At 29.2% G+C, this 23,772-nt stretch overlaps 1 protein-coding gene across 1 annotated transcript in view; it reads right to left on the bottom strand.

Moving 5' to 3' along the window:
- Nucleotides 1–1,425: 1,425 nt before the first annotated feature.
- LOC107442276 (5-hydroxytryptamine receptor) overlaps nucleotides 1,426–23,772 on the bottom strand; it is a 141,116-nt gene continuing 118,769 nt past the window's right edge. Inside the window, exon 3 of the mRNA XM_016055800.4 lies at nucleotides 1,426–2,033. The gene's annotated coding sequence lies outside the window, so the exon portion shown is untranslated. The remainder of the gene's footprint in view (nucleotides 2,034–23,772) is intronic.

Below are 23,772 nucleotides of genomic sequence, written 5' to 3' on the forward strand. Positions count from 1 at the left end.
AGTTTTTTACTGTGTCAACTTTATTATAGAGTAGTCCTCTTTAAACCAGAGTTATCTGAATAGTTTGAATATGAAAAATCAATAAAGGGAAATAAGCATCATTCCTTAACAAATTTATATTTGTCCACAAGCCATATATTGTCTTATTTATTTATTTACTTTTGTGTACTAAAATAGGTATATCAATTGTGAATGCTAAGGTCTATTATATTGCCTTATTCACCTAGGTTTGAAAAATATTTGCAAAAAATTACGCTGTTTGTTTACAAATAGCGACGCGTAGACAGGTTGTGTCACAATTTTCTCCGGGGTATGGAGAGTTCATAACAAACAAAATACTACCAGTACACCAACAAATTTTATTTTATCCGATAAGGAAATATTAAAATTTTTTCCTCACAAATGGTCAATGTGTTAACTTTTGGTGATACGACCAACTTCAAGTAAATTTTTTGCCGTACTTGTTGCAACATACCGCGATCAATGAAAGCGAATGCTGAACTGTTCCTTCGACAATATGTTGCACCTGTAGTTACTTTCCTAAATAAAGAACTTGTTGATGGATTGCACGCGGGTTGCACGACGACAAGCGACATCTACCATAATGGACACTTCACTCTCCAGACTAATCTCTATGTGATGCTTTTAGCATCTTTCATGAAGATGGGACCCCCCCCCCTTCAGACACATGCTCATGATTTCCTATATAACAAATTCTTGTTGTTGGATATGGCGAGGGTCCGACAACGGCAATCGACTTCTTTTGTGATTGATACCTCGCTCTCCACACGCAAATTCCATGTTATTCTTTTATGGCGTTACAAAGATAATATGTTCGTGTCCCTTGTGCCTAGTGGTTTAATAGAATTACGACGAAGAATCTCCACGGCATTTGTTACCATTAACTGAAACGTGCAACAACGAGTACGGCAAGAATTTGACTCTGGACGCGTAGTCTTCCGCAGTACCATATTCAGCATTTGTGGAAAAAAACTGTAATATATCTTGATCAGGTGAAATAAAATTTGTTAATGCATTGGCAATATTTTATTTCCTCTAGGGCTTTCAAACCTCGGAGGGAAATGTGACAGCCACACTCCATGAGGTTATGTGGTGAGTAAAGGCGCAATTTTTAGATTTACATTTAAAAAAAAAAAAGAAAATAAACGTTTTGGGTCAGTTCTTATGAGTATGAAATCTGATTACAAGGTAAATAATGTATGACCATAGTTTGGAACTCCTAAGCCGTTTGTAGCCGTTAATATACGGAATTTCTCAGCCATTTCTGAGTTTTAATGCTCCAAATAATTGAAGTAATTGATGTTCATATTAATAACTAAATATATTTGCGATATATTGGTAAACGTATTGAAGTTTTTTTAAAAAAAAGTTTATTGTTTTTAAGCATTCACCTGAGAAATTCTATTTTTTTTTTATTTACTGTTCATATTTAAAGTGAGGGAGGTAAACTCTTTTTTAGTTGAACTGTACATCAAAAAACAACAAGAAATAAATAAAAATATATTCTGATCATTATTTGTTCAAAAATAGTATTTATATCTTTTTTAAGATAATGTAAAAATTTAGTATCTAGTTTTAGTCAAAAATGCAATTTAATTTAATTAAAAAAATATATGTATTTTAAAAAATAATAAAGAATATTCAAGAGTTCGAAAGAGAAATAAATAAAACCTAGATGACTATTAACAATACTATATTCGTTTCTTAAAAAGCTGATTTTAATTTAAATATTCATTAGTAGGACCAAAAATACTTCATTTATTAAATTCTATCAATACCCACTTCTTCTAGATACACTGAGTCATAAAACCAATAAAAAAAACAATATGTTATCAGCATAGAAATCGTATAACTAACACTGTCAACAACCACATAAAAGTCAATCACTGAATTGCTTTGATATTTATAGCGACATCTGATTTGATGATATTTACTTTCATTGTCTGCATCGTTTTTCAAGGTTCATATCTGTGATGTTTCTGCCAAATCCTTGTTTTTCTCCAGTTTCCAGCCTATAAAATAAAAGACCAGACATATATTAGAAAACTGAAAAATAATCATGAAATTAATTTATGTCTATTAATAATTTGTGCAGTTGTGTCAATTTATTTCCCTTCAAAAACGATGTGGCTTTGTTTGTGAATTGTTTTAAATAATTATATAATATTGAATTAATTATCAAGTATATTAAACCAATTCTGATAATTTCGCAAAATTGCGATTGATTTTTACAGTAAAGCATAATTACGCATTAAAGTCATCTGATAAATTCTGTCAAAGTAGCTCGAGACAATATTCATATTTTTATTTACAAAAATAAGTTAAATAAATATGAATTTAAAAAAAAAGTGCTTTCATTGTTAGCGAAAATAAATTGAGATTTTATCTATAGCAATTCAAACAATGAATCGAATGATGCTGAATTAATTACGTTCTTCGAAAGGGGGATTTCATGTATTATGACAAGGACAGTTTTCTTTAAAATGCATAAAATACGACAAAGGCGTTTAATCTAGGCTTGGAAAAGCAATTGATTACGTCTTCTTTCCATTCAAAGGGAAAAAAATCATAGGAGTCAAGACCGCTGTTTAGTGCGTTCAACTTTACGATGTTAAATTTTGTTTAACAGAGCAATAACGATATGAACGTCTAGAACTCTAGAAACGTCTAGCAATAACGATATGAACGTCTAGAATTCTAGAAACGTTCAACAATAACGTCTAGAAACGTGAAAAAATATACAGGAATTACGAAAGAATTAAAAAAATTCCCATGTAGCTATCAATTTGATAATTAATAATGACTATTATATAATAACTATTATAAAATAATATAATAATAACTGTTAAAATTATTCTAAAAAATATACCACACTTGTTTCTTTATACACTGTAATAAATTTCATATCAAATTACTGTAAAATTCATTTTTATTGGAACATACCATAATTTATTTTTTCTATAATAATTATCAAAAAATCACTGCATCACTCTAATTAAATAAATATTGCTGTAAAAATTATGGTACATTGCAAAACTGAATTTTACGGATGATGCATCCAAAGTGCCGGTACTTTATACCGTAATTTGATTCGTTTTTTTTTTTAATGTGGCCCAGAAAATATGGTTACAGAATTAGAAGCAAGCATGTCGAATGAACTATATTCGCTAGTCAATTTTATATTAAAGATTTTTTTAATGTCCAGTTTGTTCTTTCTTTTCCGTTAAATTCTTCTTATGCTTTTAAAAAAATACCATTTTATAATTGTTAGAATTTTAAGGAAAATGTAAGTGCCACAAATTTACTTTTAGAATAAATTGTTTATGAAACCACTGAGCATGTTACATATTATAAAAACTACTAAGTAAGATTTGTTTTCGACAGAAAAATTTGATTTGCGACGAAAGACAAAAATTGTTGCAAAGCAAAGCCTTAAAAACTGTGGCAAGTACTAACACTATGTTTCTCTGTGTATATCCCAATGCTGGCTAGAATTATCGTCAGGGATAATTGGATCAAAGATTAGAGTCCTGTCGTTTTTGGGAGAAATTAAGAGGTTCTTTTTCCTACATAATTAACTTAAAGGCTTGTCAATATCACTCGAAAAGTGCTCTTCGAAGACGAGTTTGTTTCTCTGCCATTTGTTGTTATCAAAGGCAAGTTATAAATTGCATATTATAAGGAATTGAACGTTAATTTGCCATGGACAAAAATAGAATAAATTGTAGAAAAGGAATAAGGTTGCCCAATAAGAAATAAAGATAACTGCAAAGCCATCATAGAGCTTGTAAAAGTGAGAAAAAAAAGCGCAAGTAAAATACACCATTAAGAGACAGTGCAGAATGAAAGAAAATTAAAAAAAAAAAAAAAGAAAGTAAAATAGAAAAATTAAAAATTTATGTTTTTTAAGTTTTATTAACTGTCAATGAGCTGCAAGTACATAGGACCCATAAGAAGAAACTAGAAAAAAGCACAAAGTTAGAAATAGAAAAAAAGTATTTTTTTAGAGAAGAAGAAAAAGTTAAAGTTAGAAAATAAAACAGCGAAAAATATAATGCCGATTACATTCTTAAAAGCAGTGCATTCTAATATTGTATTAATATAGCGAAAGCAAAATATATCGATTTAATAGTGTTAGGAGCACAAAAAAGAACGAAAGAAAAAGATTCAAAAATATAAAAAAAAATCATAAAAAAGCAAGAAATATGCAAAATAAGATGCAAATAGAAACATATAAAGCGAGAAATGAAAATGGACATCATGTACTTAATAACTTTCAGGAATGATTTAAAACTATTTTCGTAACTAGGTTGTTAGATTGCAAGATATGAAATTAGGGAAGAAATCGAGTACAGAGAAATATATTAAGGCGCATTTTTACTGAAATCCAGAACTACATTCTATTTTCCCGCTACCTTGAATTGGCCCAAAATCTGGATTTGCGCAAAGTTAAAACGCATTATGTTGAATAATTCAAAATTTATAATTAATGAAAGGGATTAATTTGATGATTTTTTTAGAGAAATTATAAGAAAAAAATATTGGGGTGACCGGAAAGTAATGTCGTTTTGGCACATTAAATATTCGTTAGTCTTAAAAACCAATTTTTTTCCGATTTATTTCGATTCATTTTCGATCCGGCATTGAAAAATTGTTGCTTACGAGGTTGAATACATTATTAATTAAAAATAAAATCTTGATAACAAATATCAAATGCACTGGAACGACATTACTTTCCGGTCCCCCTCTAATATTACTAGCCAACAACCTCCTCCAATATTCAATTGATTTTTTTCAATAAATGTTAAAATCTCTAAAAATCATCAGATTAAAATACTGTATTTTAGTAATCGCATTTTCTAATCTGTTAATTTTAAGCACTTCGGCCAAAACAAATCAGACAACATTTACGGCACTTCGATGCAATGTATATCAAAAAAAACAAATAAATAAATACTTGAAATCGCAAAACACAAACCGAAAACAATAAAAATATAGTATTTTATTACTATTTTCCCCCAAAGCGACCCAAACGTCCATTCTGCGGTCTCCTATGCCGTTTTTCAAAGGACTATTATCTCAGTACACAAACACTTTATAGAGCCAACAATGCTATCATTTTCCTTAAAGACCCAAACAGATACTGCCTAGAAACCATGAATCTTGAAAAAGCGTCGAAGGAAAGGAAATTCCATACTAAATATATTATGAATGAGATGTGGTTGCCTTGACAACACTTCCTCTGGAACTGGTCTTATCTCAAAGACTGGACTACTGGTCTTCCGCCTCTAGAATCCCTATTACTCTTTACCTTTAACGATAGAGCTCTCTTGAAAAAGTGATTGATGAAACACTATCAATATATTCTGGCACTGATGCTGCAGCTTCAAGTAGAGTTTAAGGAAATGTTGCATTTGAACTTTAGTAAGTCTAGGTTTCGAGACGTTTTATTTAAACTTCTCTACTGGGTTTTAGGCATTTTGTTTCTAGTGCCGAGCCCGTAAGTAGAGGCGGATTTTGAGAGTCAAGTTTAAGTTTTGAATTTTGATAGAACTTTTTTTATATAAAACGTTCTTTTGATTTGAAGAGGGAATTCTCCTTTAAATTTAGTCAGTTGAATTTTGATACCAGTATAGATTGAACATTATTTTAATACTACTAAAATATAAACTATAATAGTGATGTCTAGATGTTGAGCTAAGTTATATAAATATGGAATATTCTGCTAAAAAACAGAGAAAACTATAAAATCTCCAGTTCCTTGCCCCAGTCTGTTGGAGTTGCTTATTTTCGTTTACTTACTGGACATGACTACTCGCAAAAGCACTTATTTTGAATTGGAGGGAAGGATTCTCTTTATTTCCCTCTGTCAACAGGGTGATATGAATACTGACCACCTCAAGAACTGTCCATTAGTTTTTGAATTTTTGAATGACAACTATACGGTAACTTTCCTGACTTGTATTCTTTCTCGTCATTTTACTGGGCTGTTCGTCAACTAGTCTCACAGACGCCGAAGACGGGTATAGCATAAAAAAATATTTAAAATTTATATTGTTAAAAAAATGGATTTACTTAATTATTTTGTTAAAAAAGACACAACTGTATGATTACTACAGTACTAATAAACTTTTTTTAGGTATGTGAGTAGCAATTTCTGTTTTTAAATTTATTTCTATTTATTGTCTAAATAGTTTTTTTTTAACGTAACTGCTCTAAAACGTAAACCGGAGATGTTATTTTCTTAGAGAAAAATGTCTGAGGGGGACATTAAGCAAACATTTTTTGTTTGGCGCCATAAAATACATGGTTGTGTTTAATGATGCTCTACATTATTGCGAGAATATTCTAAGATCAAGGTAAATGTAAGAAATTATAAGTTTCTGTAATTTATCCAAGAAAGTATAAAATGTGATCAAAATGGATAGGCAACTACCGCCTTGGAGAATTTGTATCGATTTTCAATCAAATTTTTTTTTAAAGATTATCAGGATGATGAGTTTTTTCGTTATTTTTTTCTGATGCTTCTATTTTATGTGGGAAGAAAGAAAAAAAAAGTGCTGTTAGAGACAGAATCACTCTTAAACATCGATTTTAAAAACACATTATTAACTTTTTCTTAAATCTGAAATCAGTTCTTTTTGTCTATTAACTGTTTTATTGAGATATTAGAAATTGTAATACATTCCCAAATGTTTTTGTAATTGTTTTTATCGATTTAAACATTATTCACAATAATTTAATTTAGATTCGAAATAAGTCATGCTGAAGCTGTTTTAGTTAATTTCCTAGAATTTTTTTTAAATAGGAGTAAAATAGGTAATATTATGGATAAGCTCCTTATTTCACTTTTTGTAACAAATGTGTGCTTTAATAGAAATTGAGTGCTACATTTAATGCATATGAAAAAAATAAGTAGGTACTTAAAACATTTGGTTCAATTAATTGGAGTTTCACTTCCGCAACCATTTTTTTCAGAAACTATTGAATCGTGGCTTATACATTATGGTAATAAACCCTATCATATAGGTTGTTTTAATGAAATGATTAGCATAAAACTAAAATGGAAAAAAAAACTGCCAAAAATATCGTGATGAATGAATGTTTTTTTTTTTAAAAATATTGTAATATTTCACATGTTAAGAAATTCACATCCTGAATGATACACTATTGTGTTATCTAAAGCAGGGGTCTCCTAAAATTCCGGCCTCATGGCCGTTCTGATCACTCAAATAGGTTCAAAGGCCCAAAACCGTTTTAATTTTCTGAACATTTGGAGGTCAAAAGCGGAAATAGGTAGTACCATCTATATGCTTTCAGCACTCTCGTAGTAGTCCGCTTCGTAGTAGTCCTTGCATAAGTCATTTAAGGATTCTAGGAAAGGAGAAGGAAGCGAAACTGTTTATTGTGAATTTAAGTAGTGCGCAATCCCATTCAAAAGACATATTCGAACCACCATTGCTGTTTTTTTGTCGGGGTTCACTAATAGGGAATAGAAGCGAAAAATAGGCAGTAAGTGCAGATCAATTGAACTCTCAATAATACGTGATTCAGGTTAGAAATAAGGCGCTATTTTTGATTAAGTAACAACATTTGCCAAAGAATCTGACATTAAACGTCATTATAAAATAAGACATTTTCAAAATCACACAATATATACTGGAATTTACCGTACCGAAAAATTTGAAGCATTGAAAAGCGGATTGCATTCGTAGCAGTATTTGTTTACGAAAGTCGATACTGAACAAAAGGTTACAACTCCTTCCAGCTTTCGTGTGGCTCTTGAAATCGCAAAACCATACACCAATGTCGAAACGATCACAGAATGCGTAATTGCAATACCTGAAGAAAGGGGATATTTCAGTATCGTGATCTGTCGTGCCAACTGCAATCTCCAAGGTGCCAAATTGATTTTAAGCTTGCAATTTTTTTAAAAAAAAGCATGTAGATGTTTTCCTGGGGGTGGCTACGAGTTATACCTTTCGAGTATGTCCCTTTCTGTGGTGTTTTTTTTTTAGTTTCTCGCGGGCCTCTAGCCGGAAGTTTCCAAAACTTGGCGATTATTCCGCCACAGATCACGATACGGAAATCTCCTCCGAAGAAATGTGCCCCTAACAAAACTGTCAGTTAGTCAGCAAGTACCGTGACTCACCGGATAAAAGTAATCGCAGAAAATGTATCTCAAATGTCTGATAAAAATAGCATCTTGAGTAGTTTTCTGGCTATGGATGGCTTTAGCCAACTGATGTGTCAGGTACAGCTCAACTATTGATTTTAGATTCGAGAAGTTGACAAAGCTATGAAGAAGTTTGTGATACTGATAGTATTCAAGGCTCAACTACCCAAGTTAAAATTCCTGATGGTTCCATCAAAAAGTTTTGATGGTTTATTTTGGTGCAATTCATGATGGTTCAACATCATTCGAGGGTCACCATCCAACTTTTTCCATCACGTGTTCATGGTTTTTGATATGCCAACAAACTTCCATCATTCCATGACGGAAAATACTACTTTAATACTATGATGGTTAATTATCAAGACAAGTTTCACTCTCATGGACCAACAATCTGAGATGGTTCATGATGGATTTAACTATACATTTCCATAATGGTTAAATGAATGGGAATTCTTGTTTGTTCTCAGGAATATACCATCAAAACAATTTGGTTTTTTTATGTTGTACCATCATAAATCAGTCAAAATTCCTACATTGGGATGATGGTTGTTCATAATTGTTCCAACATTTATTTTTAAGATACTAAGATGGAAATTCGTGATGGTTCAACGTGAACTAACTATTAAAAGAAGTTGCTATTCTTATTTTGGACCATCATAAATCAGTCTGAATTCCTACATTGAAGTGATGGCAACTTATGTTGGTTACTATCAAATATAATGGTTTATGAGGGGATTATTGATAATTACCATCTAGATTATGTTGGTCCATCAATGGAAAACCATCAGAAACGTTGACATTTTTAAAGGATTTGGAAATTCAATTGATAAAAAAAATTCGATGGAAGAACTTGAAATCTATTACAACTGATGGAAGCTGAAACTTGTGTGGTAAAAATAAAGGAGTGGCTGCTCTTGCTTCAGAGGCTATAGAAAAAAGCTGGCTTAAAGCATTAGTCTTACAATATATCTTTCCTCAGCAATCCTTGAGCGGGAAATGTTTAGATACGTCTGAAGTCCTAAATCCAGTCATATGTGTTATTGATTTCCTCAGATCCAATGGGCTGAATCACCGACAATTCTGCGAGTCTTTTTAAAGAGATTTGTGAAAATGACTTTCCATATCATACTGTCGTTTGGTGACATAGTTTTAAAAATGTCGTTCAGTGATTTTTTGAACTTCGAGTATTGATCGAAATTTTTTTTGGAAAAAAAGCATCACTTTCTTACCGAATTAGAAAATATCGAATGACTTAAGTTAGCCTTCTATGCCGATTCCATAAAATATATGAATGAAAAAATTTTTAATATTGCAAGGGGAAAGAACCAGCTTGTTCTTTATTTATACTCTAATATCAAAACTGTCCAGCAGAAAATAATATTGTTTCAATTGCAGTTAGGTGGAAAAAAAAATGTTTCATACAATTTAAACATGTGAAATATTCCGTCATATTGCTGAGACTGAATTTCATGTCGATTTTGCAATTACAGCTTTGAATGCTTTGAATATAAATTTTGATGCTCTTTTCTGTGACATTGGGAATGAAATTAAGATTTTTCACAATCCGTTACATTGAATGCCTAGCCTCGGAATTTCAATGGAAATTACTGATTTAAAGTATAATGATTTAATTAAGAAAAAAATATCTAAATTCATCATTGTTAGATATTTATATGAGTCTTCAACTGGTACGATTTGATAATGTGCATAAATTTGCATCTTAGCTGTTTTATGTTTTTGATACTACTTACTTGCTCGAGTAAACTCTCTCCAAAATGAAGAACACAAAGAATGTTTGCAGATCTAAGTTACCTGATGAGCATCTTTAATCTCTTTTAATAATTATAACGAGTAAAATTAATCCAAAAATACAAACTAGTGTCAGTGGAAAATCACAAGTATATAAATCCCATTGGTATTTCTTTTTGAAATGGGCACTTATCATTAAGCTTTACCTAGCATGTAAATAAAACCGAATTATTTTTTTAATATGATGTCACACACAAAATTTGCATTTATGTAGAGCGCCTACTTTAACACAATGCAGGCTCGGGCCAAAATAGCTGACAAAAATACAACAACACAAAAATTATCAAAAATTACAAATAGCAACACAAAAATTATCGACAGAATAATCTTTCTCTCTCTCTCTTTTTTTTTTAAGTTTAAGTTCTTTTTTCATTAAACAGAGTAGCAATTCTGCTACAGATTCTGTTAAGTTAAAAGTGATGCAAACATTATCCTGCATTCCCGGAAACATGCTGGACAGTAAAATATATCTGTCTGGAATATTTTAGAAGTATTTGAAATATTTAAGAAACATTATATAAATAGAAATATTTCGAGAGTGTGGTCGCGGAAAAAGACATTTCTACGGTTTAAAAACGAAGGAAAGAAACGTTTTAGTTACGTTTTGCAACATTAAATAATATGTATAAAGAAAAATATGTGTTTTTACTGTTTTGTTACTGTATTATTTCTACTATCTTCTTTTTCGATAAAACACTGGTACCAAATAATTAGTGACAAATGGTTTAAAAGTACTTCTTATTACTTGAATAGTAGGTTTGCGAAACAAAGTTGATGATTTAAAGTCACATTTATGGTATTTTATTTGTGAATAGTAGCCCTTTTTAGGTCAAGCATCGAAATTTTATAAAATATAAAATAAGGAATTATTTTCGTTGAAATATACATTCATTAAGGCATGAAAAAATCATGCACAAAAAATATTTTATTTAAGAAAATAAAATGATGCCTATATGCAACATTGGAAAAATCAGTGGACAAACTATATAGTAGAACTCAAGATCATTATGAAATTTGTTTTATTTTTTTCATTGAAAGAACTTGAAATTTTAATCCATCATATAAATATATGATTAATCTCAAATGGAATAATTATACGTTTTCCAAAGGCAGAATATGTCAATAACCATATTAAGTTAAGAAACTGGCGTTGTTCAAAAAGTTCCTAACTTAAAGTGTTTACTCCAATTGAATTGTCTCCTATTGCTATACTCCAATTGAATACTTTAGAGATATCTTCAGAACCATTTACAATAGCAGAAAAATTAATGAAAAATGTTTGTCACAGCGTAAATAAAACGATATTTATTGAAATGAAGCGTTTACTCACTTATGGCTGAAAACGCGTTAAAGACTGCAATAAAATAAAGAAATGATTGGTTGGTTGGTTCTAATGTCACTTGCCACACGGGCAAGCCTGCTTGGTGAAACTGAACAAATTTAATGCAGAGTGTGCGATTCTTGTTTTTCAGTGGCGCCATCTATGGCCACGAATTCGACTTCTGCCTCATCATACGTCATACCCGTTTATAAATAAAGAAATTGTTTCGTTAACATCAATTTCCCTTATTTTGCGTCTACGCACAATTTTATATGTTATTTATACTGTCAATTTGTTTTCGCAAAATATAAAGTTCCTTTTGTAAAATTTTATTACTTTAAATACTCATCAAATGGATTTCTATTTGCCATTCTTTGTCCAAATCAAAATTCCAAAACATAATTCTATAATTACTAAAAACGTTTTTAAAACTTCTATTTTACATTAAAAAATAGTTTAAAATTTAAACAACTAAGCTTAATCCCCAGAGTATTGTTCCGAAATACTTGAAAAGAGGCATTTTGCATAAATTTAAATAACAATACTAATTAAGCTTGTGTATAGCAAACTCAACTGACTAGGCACTAAGTATTTGACTGGAAGTGTGAAAAAAAATGAAAATTGGTTCACTAATTGATTCTCATTATTTTGAAATAAGAACCGAAGAGAAATTCTGTAATAGTTGTCCTTCAAATTGAATTACAAATAACTTCATTTAAGGGATGAGAAAGTAAATTTTTTAAAACGGAATTGAGACCTAATGGAAATTTACTTAATGTATTTATTTAAGTTATGTTTTCTAGAGACCTATTACTTTTGCTTATTTACTGATTATATTTCCTTAACATTTTTTGTGAGCTTATTCCAAAACTACCATTTGCTGATTTAAAAACGCTTAAAAGGCATTAGTCTTAGCCATGAGCGTTATTTCTCTGATTTCATGACCGTTTCTGAATAGCTGATCTGTTTTGAATTTGATGAGCAATCATCAACTCCGTAGCGCATTAATTTGAAACCAAACTTGACTGACAAAGGCAATTATCTGGTTTCAGCTTAAGGCTTAAACTAAATTTCCTTGAGAACTTAGTCATGGAGTTAACCTGTTTTTTCACCTATGACTCCGCTATGAATGGAAAATTTCATGTCAGTATTGTGAATTCGTTAAAAAGTAGACTGTTTAATTAATTTGTTAATTAATTAATTTGTAGACTGTTTGGTTAATTATTGGGGTAATTAGGGGTAACTAGCCTTATTGATAGTAGTTAAATAACGGCTGTTTACCAAGATGGCAGTCTCAAATTTGGATCGTGTGTTTTGTTATGAGAAAATGAAAAATGCATTTATTCATTTCGATGTTTTTTACTTATCGGGGTAGTTGGGATAACTAACCCGATAAGTAAATAACGTGTCTTTACCAAGATAGTCTCGAATGTAGACCGTGTATTTTTTATGGGCAAAAGAAAAAAATAAATATGTAATTATTTCAGCGTGTTGTAATTATTGGGGTAATTAGGGGTAACTAGTTAGGGGTAACTTATTGATGGTAGTTAAATAACGGCTGTTTACCAAGAGAAAAGTCTTACATTTGGATCGTGTGTGTTTTTATGAGAAAACGAAAAATGCATTTATTTATTTCGATGTTTCTTACTTATCGGGGTAGTTGGGGTAACTAGCCTAATTAAAATTAATACTAAATACCGCTTCTTTACTAAGAAATAAGTCTTAAATTTTGACAGTAGTTCTTTATTGGATAAATAAATAAACAAAGTAAGATTCATTTCAATGTTTTGCAATTGTTGGGGGGTAATTAGCTTAATTGACAGTAATGCTAAACAACTCGTCGTCGAGCCTATGTTTTTATGAGATAGATCAAAACACTGAAAAAATCTTTTTTTCAATATTTTGCAGTTATCAGTATAACTAGGGGTTAATTATAGGAAACTATATAGAACCGGGAGGCAGGTGAACTGAATACCATGTGAGTTAGTTTGAATTGGTCAACTGGATCTCGCAGGTGATTCCGAGAAAGTTTTCTATATTTTCCCAAGTTATATTTAAAATACAATCCAGTCACTTTAGAATAATGCTGTCGAAGGCATTATAAAGTAGTGGGGAGCCGCGAAGCGCTGAGTTCGTGCATTTGAATGGCATTGAGGAATCCGAGGCGATGAGTTCACATAGGCATTCAGTTGGTCACCTCAAGTGGCTAGTTAATGCACAAAAAATAACTAATAATTTTAACTATTAAAATGTATATAATGGATTTAAATAATGTTATTTTGAAGAAAAGGAAAACAAAAAGTTTCAATCATAATTTATGAACATGAAAAGAGAGCGCCATATTATGATAATTATGAAATCTTGGGAATTTTTCATTGACTTTTCTAAGTCAAAAGAATACATCTCGTATCCAGGCCATTTCTTTAAGGCCTATTCTTTGAGAAAAAAAAAGTTTTAAAGTTTTTTGTTTGTACAATATTGCTAACTCTGCAAAAATCATGCGAATTAAAATCAGAGTTTAGAAACATTCTCGATGTTTATTGCTCTTTAAGTACTATTACTTTTCAGTGACGCACTAATTAATAATTTTTTTATTTTTCATTTGCATTAAGAAAGGTGAAAGCTTATTTTATCTTTACAGTAATTTTAATTTCAAGACACTTATTTCAAAGTTTCTAAGATTCATAACTTCTTTGTAACAATTTTTATCTAAATGTTTGTAAAATAGCTAATGAATTGAAAAGTAATTCAGTGATATCAATTTACCTTAGCTCATCTTGAATGTAAAACAATACATGTAATGTTACTGTTCTTACCAAGTGTGTTCATTAAACTTTAAAAGATTACAATTTAAAATAAATTTTGATATAAAAATCTATACTACTTAAAGATATGATATTGGTTGTAATCACATTGGAGAATTCGAATATCAGTAGCAATGGCTCATAAACAGGAGTTGTTAAATAGTTTTCATATTGATTTGTTTTCTGGCACGTTGCTTCGCAGTTTAAGTCAATGCAAATGACTAGATCTAAAAATTATTGAATAACTAAAAATTATTAATTTTAAAAATAATAAACTAAAAATTGTAAAAATTATTTCAGAACATTGCGCAAAAGTGTATCAACAAGTATATTGCTCAAATGACATAGATTTATCAGACAATTTTCAATCCAGACTCCTGCGGCATTCATTTGCATTGAAACGCGTAGGTGTCAAAATACAACTTTCGAACGATGTAAACTATATACAAAATGGCAGTAGAATTAGTGTTAAAATCATACACAAACTCTTACTATTCTGAAAAAATAAGACAACAGAAGAGTTTAAAGATTCTGCAACTTACAGATTGATTGATTAGGTCACTTTATCATACTGCCAATTATGGCTGCATAACCTACTAATAGAAATAAAAAAATCCCTAAAATTTGAATTAAGAAGCACACTATTTTTACGTTCTTTTAATATTAAACTTTTGTTTTTGAATAAAAAATATACATAAATTGCACATGATTTGAAAATTACACTTTTCCTATAGATGTAGTTATTATCCATATTTGATAAAATTATCAATCATGGGAAATTTAAAGCATCTCGATTTCATAAGTTTTGATACCGAACAAAAACACTGAAAAATTGCTTGCATCAAATAACTGATTGTTTAGAGACGAAACTCGCACTTAATATTAATTCAAAAGAAAATTCTCTTAAAAAATTACTGTTAAATTAAGAAGAACACGATTTCTACTGCCTGCACATTAATTTTAAAAATAAATTAGCTTTGAAATAAATTTTTAGTTTTTAATTTGAAACTTGTTTTTGAATAAAGAAGAAAGTACTTCAAGTTGTTGATGGCTTGAAAAACTAACTTTTATTACTTATTATTATTACTTTTATTAACTAACTTACTAACTATTACCGATATTTGAGAACATTACGAATGTCATAAGTTTTAAAACAGAAAAATAACGCAAAAAAAACTTTTCAGCAAATAACTGATTATTTCTAAGAAACTTGCAATTAAAATTATTTTCCGAATTTATTTTCTATAAAATTGCTGTCAAATTAAGAAGAACCCAATTTCATTAGCAAATAAAACTAAAAATAAATTGACTTATAATACCGTTTTCAGATTTTAATTTAAATAAAGAAGTAATTTAAAGCATAGTGTATTGTTCGAAAACTATATACTATCGGAACTTTTATTCTAAAATTACGGTAAAATGGCCGGCAGCAGTCTGTCCATCCAATTAGCTACCAATTAAATGTTCCTACCAGTAAACTTAATTGGTTTAATGCCAGGAACATTTCCTACCTTTACGGTTTTTAAACCATTAGCAACTGGTATAGTTAAAAAACTGTATGAATGAAATTTGATTAGACATTAAAGTTAAGTTATGTCAGACTTTTCGTTAGGTAATAAACATTAGAGTTAAGTTGTGGATGAGTTGTGTTTCATTAAATGATCCGTGGAATGTGGCTTAATTAGTTTTTCTGGTGGTGTCCTCTATCATGAGAGTTATGAAATGATAGACTTTGCGTTAAGCAATTCTGCAGTGCTGCCAAGAATGCGTAAATGTGAGTTTCCTTTTCAAATGGTTCAGCTCCAGGGTCACCAATTGGGAAAACAAGACATTTGAAACTCTTTATAACTTGAAGGAATGAAAGTGATGACAACGTTGGGATTTGGATCCCTGTACAGTTAGTAATGAGATTGACAGATTTGTGCTCTCGGCTGCTGTAAGTACCAGATGCAAGGCATCAAGTAGCTTCATATATAGTGGGATTAGTTAGCGCTACTGAAATTCTGGTTGTTTAACCATGTTAGATGAAAACAATCAATAAATTATTTTTCTAGTTTGAATACTATCTTTTTTAACAGTTATTTTACTGATTTGGTTTAATATGGTTAAATAAAAATTGAATAAATTGTTAATTTACCATTTTTTCCAAACAAATTTCTAGCAGTGTATTTTAAACATTTCCTATGTGTATAATGTTTACCGATATTTGATAATATTATCGACCGCGTGAAATTAAAACGCAGCAAAAAAGCTGTAAAATTACTTACGCAAATAAATTTCTCTTTGAAAAAAACTCGTAGTTAATGTTATTTTTAAAGAAATATATTTTCTAAAGCTATGGTTTAATTATAGTTATAATTTCTTTTCCAAATAAACTTAAAAATGAATAATATTTTTTTAGTTTTCAATTTTAACCTTTTGCTTTTTTTAAAACTAAGAATGACCTATAAGTTTTGTATGTTCTGAGATTTTACTTTTTAATATTCTTTTATGTATAGCGTTTACTGGTATTTGATAATATTATGGATCGCATGAGTTTTAAAGCACAATAATAACGTAAAATTATTCTTCGTATCAAATAATTGGTCATTTCGAAGAAACTCGAAATTATTAATAGTATGTTTAAAGAAAATTCTTTACCGAAGTTACTATTAAATTGCACAATGTCTCCTGGAAATAAATTAAAAAAATAAATTGACTTTAAATTTTGTTTTTAATTTTAAACTTTTGCTTTAGAATAATGTATTTTAAATTGCGCCAAATTTGAAAACCTAATTTTGAAAAATTTACTATGATAAACACATCAATAGGGTTTAAAAAGCGCTTTCAAATAACTGAATATTTTAAAGGGACTCGTAACTTTGGAAAGTATTATTTTCAAAGAAAATTCTTCAATAGTCAAATGAAGAATCGAAACTTTTTTCCAAGTTAATTTAAATGCAAATCGTCTTCGAATTTCATTTTTAGTTTTTAAATTTTAAAATTTTGTTTTAAAATTGGAGAATGAAGAAAAATTTCCTTCAATTTGCGTATTATTTGAAAACTAATGTATTTACCGATGTTTGATACCGTAGATCTCTTGAGTTTTAAAACACAGCAATGATGCTTGAATAATTAATTTTATTAATTTATTGATTACTTCAAAGAAACTCGTAAGCATCATTATTCTCAAAGAAAATTATTTTCTAAGGCTGCTTTTAAATTAAGAAGAACACAATTTCTTCTACAAATAAATCTAAAAATAAATTGGCATTGAGTTTCATTGTTAGTTTTTAATTTTAAACTTTTGTTTTTGGATAACAAAGAATGTCCTATAAATTGAGCATGATTTTTAAATATTTCTTGTATTCATAGTGTCTACCAATATTTGATAATTTGTCATAATAAACACATGACTTTTAAAACAACAAAAACACAAAAAAATTGTTTGCTTCAAACAACTGGTTGCTTATGTTATTTTCAAACCAAATTCTTTTTAGAAATACTGTTAAGTTCAGAAAAGAAATTTTCTCAAAATAAATTAAAAAATAAATCGACACCAAAGTTCGTTCGTAATTTTTTTTTAAACTTTTGCTTCTGAATAAACAAGAATAATATTTACGTTGCTATAATGTAAAACCACATTTTTAAATATTTCCTATATGCCTAGTGTGAAAATATTTGGTATTATTATGAACCATTTCAAAACACAACCATACAGCTAAGAAATTGCTTGAATCAAACATATGATATTTTTTTAAGAAACTCGTAATTAATATTATGTTCAAAAAGAAAATTCTTTTCGAAAGTTACTGCCAGAAAGATTTGCTGACCAACCGCCACTTATCTGACTTCGATAACTAATCACGGTTAGCACCAGAAAAAGGGAAAGAATTCCTCAATGAGGTGCTTTGTGGGGAAAAGTAATAAAAAAGGGGAAAATGATGTATTCGTTATAGTTCTTTTTGCAAGTAAAAAATGATTGATGGGGAAAACGTGCAATTTCCCAAATCGAAACTTTCCCAACAATCTCCGGTTCTTTCTTATTGGTCCTTACAACTACCTTCTTCAAGGAAATATCTCGTTTCCTACTTCTTTTCATATTTCCAAGTATATATCATGTCGACAGTGAATGTATGTCGGCCTATTTTGTTACCCCAGATGGAATGAGAGCCAACAAAATATTCCATTACGCGAAATCATGCACTTGAATGCCGGCTTCGTGGATATTAATTGGACTAGTACGCTGTCGATAGAATATTGGATAAAATTTTAATTTTTCATTAACCAATTAAATATTCCATTACGCGAAATCATGCAATTGAATGTCGGCTCCGTGGATATTAATTGGACTAGTACGCTGTCGATTGAATATTGGATAAAATTTTAATTTTTCATTAACCAATTAAATATTCCATTACGCGAAATCGTGTACTTGAATGTCAGTTCCGTGGATAGTAATTGGACTAGTACGCTGTCAATAGAATATTGGATAAAATTTTAATTTTTCAGTAACTAATTAAATATTCCATTGCACGAAATCATGCACTTGAATGTCGGCTCCGTGGATATTAATTGGACTAGTACGCTGTCGATAGAATATTGGATAAAATTTTAATTTTTCATTAACCAATTAAATTATTTAATAAGCAGTTGCAGTTTTAGAAGTAATTGAAATAAAATCATTTTGAGGTTGAATGATTTTAAAATTTATAACATTGTTTGAAGAAATGGCAGAAAGAAAAGCTACGGCAAACTATTATTAGATATAAAATTGCAGAAGAACTCATATTGATTTAAAATTATTTATTTAAAAAATGCTATCATTTAGAGAAACTAGAGATTCCGCTCATGATCCCAACTGGGATGACGGTAAAAGAGACAGCAGCCCTAGATATTCACACATAGGGTAGACAGTAATAACCCATTCCACAACTAAGGACTCAAAATCTTTAAAACTATTCCTATTATTTTGATTTAAAAATTAATTTTTTAACAAATAAATTGAGAAAATAAATCGTGATCTTTAAACAAATTCAATATTCACGGAAAAAATCTGGTAAAATTACAGTAATGACATTTCTGGTGAAAGAAAAATAACAATTCTGGTTAATAATACCAAAGTATACGGTATTTAAATTATTCACTAGGAAATTTTTCGTTTGTATGGAAATGGTTTACTGGAAATTTTAGTTTTTAAAATTATAGTTATAATTACCATTCATTTAGCAAAAATACCTAACTTGAAAGTAAATTTAACCATACAAACGGTTTTTTATGCCTTTTCTCTCGGGTATGAAAAAATTACCGAATTCTACAATGTTTATCAAATATCACATTTTATTACATATTAAAACACTATATTTAATTGTTAATTTTGCAAAAATCATTAACTAAGCACTTCGGTAAAAATTACCAAGCATTTTATTGTTTGCAAGCATTGTTGGCCCGAATCGTGGTAAATTTAACCATATCATGGTAAATTTGATCATATTTTTTCTCAGTGTTGAAGTTTCCACTCCTTAAAATTTAATTGTTCTTTTTAAAAAAACCAAACCATTTTTAAAAAATCTTACATTTTTCGAAAAAAATAAAATTTTTTACTCGAGATTAAACTTTGTACACATTTATGTAAAAATTAATTTGAGCATTGGAATTAGATTTATTTAAATATGTACTTTCCATTGTTTCTTTTTTTCTTTTAAAAGTTTATTTAAGTTTTCTTCATTATGTCGTCTCTAGTGTCGTCTCTTTTTAGAGGTATCTATTTGAAAATTTAGCTTAATTTATTTAGATAACACCTTACACCTTTACACTTAACACTTACTCTTAGCACCTTTAAGTCACCCATTACCTTCTGATCAAGCCTTGGTAATTGATTCATAATTCTACTCCTTTAGTTAATCTTCTAGTGTTATTATCTCTTTCATACATTCAGAATGCAATATAATATAAGTATACACCGAATAAGGAGTGCCATACTCTACGGTATCATGATAAATTTACTAAAATTTATCATATTGACCAAATTTTATAGCTTATTATAAAACTGTATTTCATTGTTAATTTTACCAAAATCACTACCAAAGCGCTTGGTAAAAATTACCGAACTTTTTGGTGTTCCCATACACCTTATATTTTATCATATTCTGCTAGTTTGGCCATACATGCGATAATTTTTTTTCTATGGAAACTTTGGACTTATTGACATGTTTAAAAATGTTAACAGATTAAAAATAAATAAATAAATAACAAAGTAAGAAGTCGTACATCCACTTGTGCAAATCTAAAATTATATTAAAGAAATGTCATCATAATAATCAAGTAAATATGTCAAATCCATAGGTGACTTGTCTAATTCCACTTGCGCACTTCTAGAAGTACTATCTAAGTAAAGTTCATAATTCTTTAATTTTTATTTATTTATTTTTTTTGTATTTGCATATGTTAAAAATTTACATGCATTCCGTATGAAGTTCTTTTCATATTTAAATATAAAATTTATCTTGCTGTCATATTTTGCTTATTTATTTCTATTTTGTGCTGCAAATTTGAATAATTTTTTATCAGAATACCATTCACGAATAGTTTATTACTTCTTAGCTGGAGCTATTTTCTTGACCTAATGGAACGGTGAATGTAATCTTAAAGTTGAATACAAACTTTAATTATCTGTTGTCCAATGATCAAGTTCTTTTTTTTTAAAATAAAGTTTTCAAAATAAGTTCAAAATGCTAATGTTATTTATGCAGCATAAATAAGATATTTATTAAAAAATGCCTTTCTCCATCATGATGCAAATATCGAAACTCTCGAATGTGTTTGCTTTCGATAAAATCTGACATTTATAGATATGTTTCTGTTACTTTTCTAATTGGCGGTCTATGGGTTCTTCTCGATGTAAACATTAAACTTATGTCAAATACCGTAATAAACCCTTCAATGTTCTTATGAGGAGCTTCGAAGGGTAGACTAATGACTAAATTTTTTTAAATGGAAAAATTTTACAAGAAGCTTAACCTTAATATTTTTTCTAGGTAGATAGTTTAAAAGTTCCTGAATTTCCACTAGATTCTCATGAACTAGATTCTCACTCATGAACTGTGATTCGTAAGCCCCTAGGAATCAGTTTTGTTTTTACCGAATTTAATTATTTAGTTTTGACATAAACTATCATAAAAAGGCGGCAATCGCTATTGCATTGGATTTTTGTGTAATTCTGCGTGTATAACTGAAGAATTAGAATAAAACAGATGTAAAAGTGAAACCCAGAATAAAAAATTCCAACACAAAGTTCATCATTACAGTTTTAGATTAATTAATAAAAAGTAGACCCATAAAATCGTTTACAAAAAAAATTATCACAAGATTTAGTTAGACACTATCTAAGAATAAAAAAACTAAACTATCTAAAGAATAAAAATAAAATAAAACTAAGCTAGCTAAATAAAAATAAAAGGAATGTAGAAGGGAACCACAGAACAAAGAAATCAATCATAGTATTTGGCATCACAATTCTGGTTCCTTTAAAAATAGCTTGACCTATAAAAAGATACTATTTTAACTTTTAAAACTGTTCATTACATTTTTTTAATAGCGATACTCTTTTTACCAATATTTAACATAAGGTCTCTAACGCATTGATCTAGAAAGTAGGATTCAAAAAACCATATTAACAATATTAATCTTATAAAATTAAAACTATTTTCTGATGTACTTTAAAAAACATTTCAACATATAAAATTTCAACTAAATTACGTAAATTAAATTTTAACTTGCCTAAGTGTTAAATTCATCTTTAACATAAAAATTGAATTAAAACAGAAACTTTAAAAAAGAAAATACTCATGCAAATTTTATTTAACCTTTATCTAGATAAGTGGGCAATTGAATTATATAATTCTACCTTAAAGCAATACCTCCTTTTAACTAGTAATAATAACATTCATTGGAATATTTCTTACCGAAGATTATAAACCTGATATTTTGAAAAAAAATCTAACATAACTACATTTTCTTTATTAAATATAAAACACAAAATAATGTGTATAAATGATATCTCATAAAATTGAAAATAGCTATAATTTGTTACCATGCACTGGTATTATCCCAAATCAGCCTTGAAGTAAGTGACAAAAAATTGTTCTAAAAGTAATACTGGTTTGGACGCAAGCCATTTATCGAAGAGAAGAGTTCCATTAAAAAAGCTTAAGATTTTGAGTTATTTCGATTTCAATAATGTATTTGGATGTCCATTAATGAATGGAAATGGAAATTTACTGAAAAAAAAATGCATTTTCGTTTCATTTTGGATTACTGATAAATTCGAAGTAATTCAAAGAGATGAGTTATGCTACTGCTAGAATCGATTTTAAATAATCAGAAACAATAATGATATGTCAGATTTTTCAGGTTTTTAATATGATGCATAATATATGCTTGAAATAGAGAGAGTTCTGTACCTAATGGAATGTGAAATCTTAACAATTCTAATTATTCTCTTTTCTTATTTGTATTTCCAATTTTTCCAGACTTTATAAAAGAAGAGTGAGAAGGATATTTTTCATTCGAAGTCTATCTTTTACTAAAGCAGATAAAAAGAAGAAAAAAAGAAAAACGAAGAAAATTAAGACAATTAATAAGTTTTATTCACTGCGCATAGGCTGCAAGTATATAGAACTCATAAAATAAGTTCAAAAAATAGTGAAAACATGGAATAAATTACAGAATAATGAAAAGAGGAGAAGAAAATTATTGAAATAAAATAAAATAACACAATAAAAAAATTCAATAAAAATCCTAGAAAAAAAAGAAATAATCTCTTCTTTAACTCACACGATTATATTCACGAGAGGAAGTGCATTCTAAGAGTGCACTCTTTTTTGCGGATATAATCGTGTAAGCTGATGAAGAAATTATATCTCTTTTCCATTGGATTTTTATTGAAATTTATTTTACACTTTTTTATTATGTTATTTTATTTTATTTTAATAATGTTATTCTTTTCTTTTCTAAAGCAAACATGAATATTTATTTTATTAATAGTAGCACATTATTAATAGGATTCAGTTAACAAGTATGCAAAACCTGAACTTATTTGTTTAAATAGTATTTTAACTAAATACTATTATTATAAACAAATATATTTACCCAATTCTTACTTTGATGTATGAAAGGTACTTAACTCTAAAATATACTAATCATTTAATACCTAACAGATATAAAAATTGCTTTTGATTTAAAAAGACTTTTTAAAGCTCTAAATTAGGTTTCTTGTTAATAAATATGCTGAGCAAGTTTCGAAATAGAATTATACATTATTTTACTACATTTTGCATCAACAATCTATAGTATTGAGCTCGATCAAAGACTTTTGCACGCTAATGTAGTTAAAAGTAATATTTTTTATTTCGACGTAAGTAACGACGTAACACGACAAAAATCACCGTAGCTATTGATGTTGCAAGTCGGCCATTAAGGCAGAGAGGGTGTGGTTGCTTATGTTTTCTAGTGGCGCCATCTATAAACAGGAATTCGACTTCCGCGGTGCACCCATACGTCACACCAGTTTATAGCGGGACCCATTCATACACCTATTCATTCGTCCACAGATCGCAATTTTGATCCGAACCAGAGAACTATCATATGGCGGAGGTTTGGTC

The sequence above is a fragment of the Parasteatoda tepidariorum genome, chromosome 2 (genome assembly GCF_982258835.1).
Source record: "Parasteatoda tepidariorum strain Cologne lab strain chromosome 2, Ptep-v5.0, whole genome shotgun sequence".
Classification (NCBI taxonomy): domain Eukaryota; kingdom Metazoa; phylum Arthropoda; class Arachnida; order Araneae; family Theridiidae; genus Parasteatoda; species Parasteatoda tepidariorum.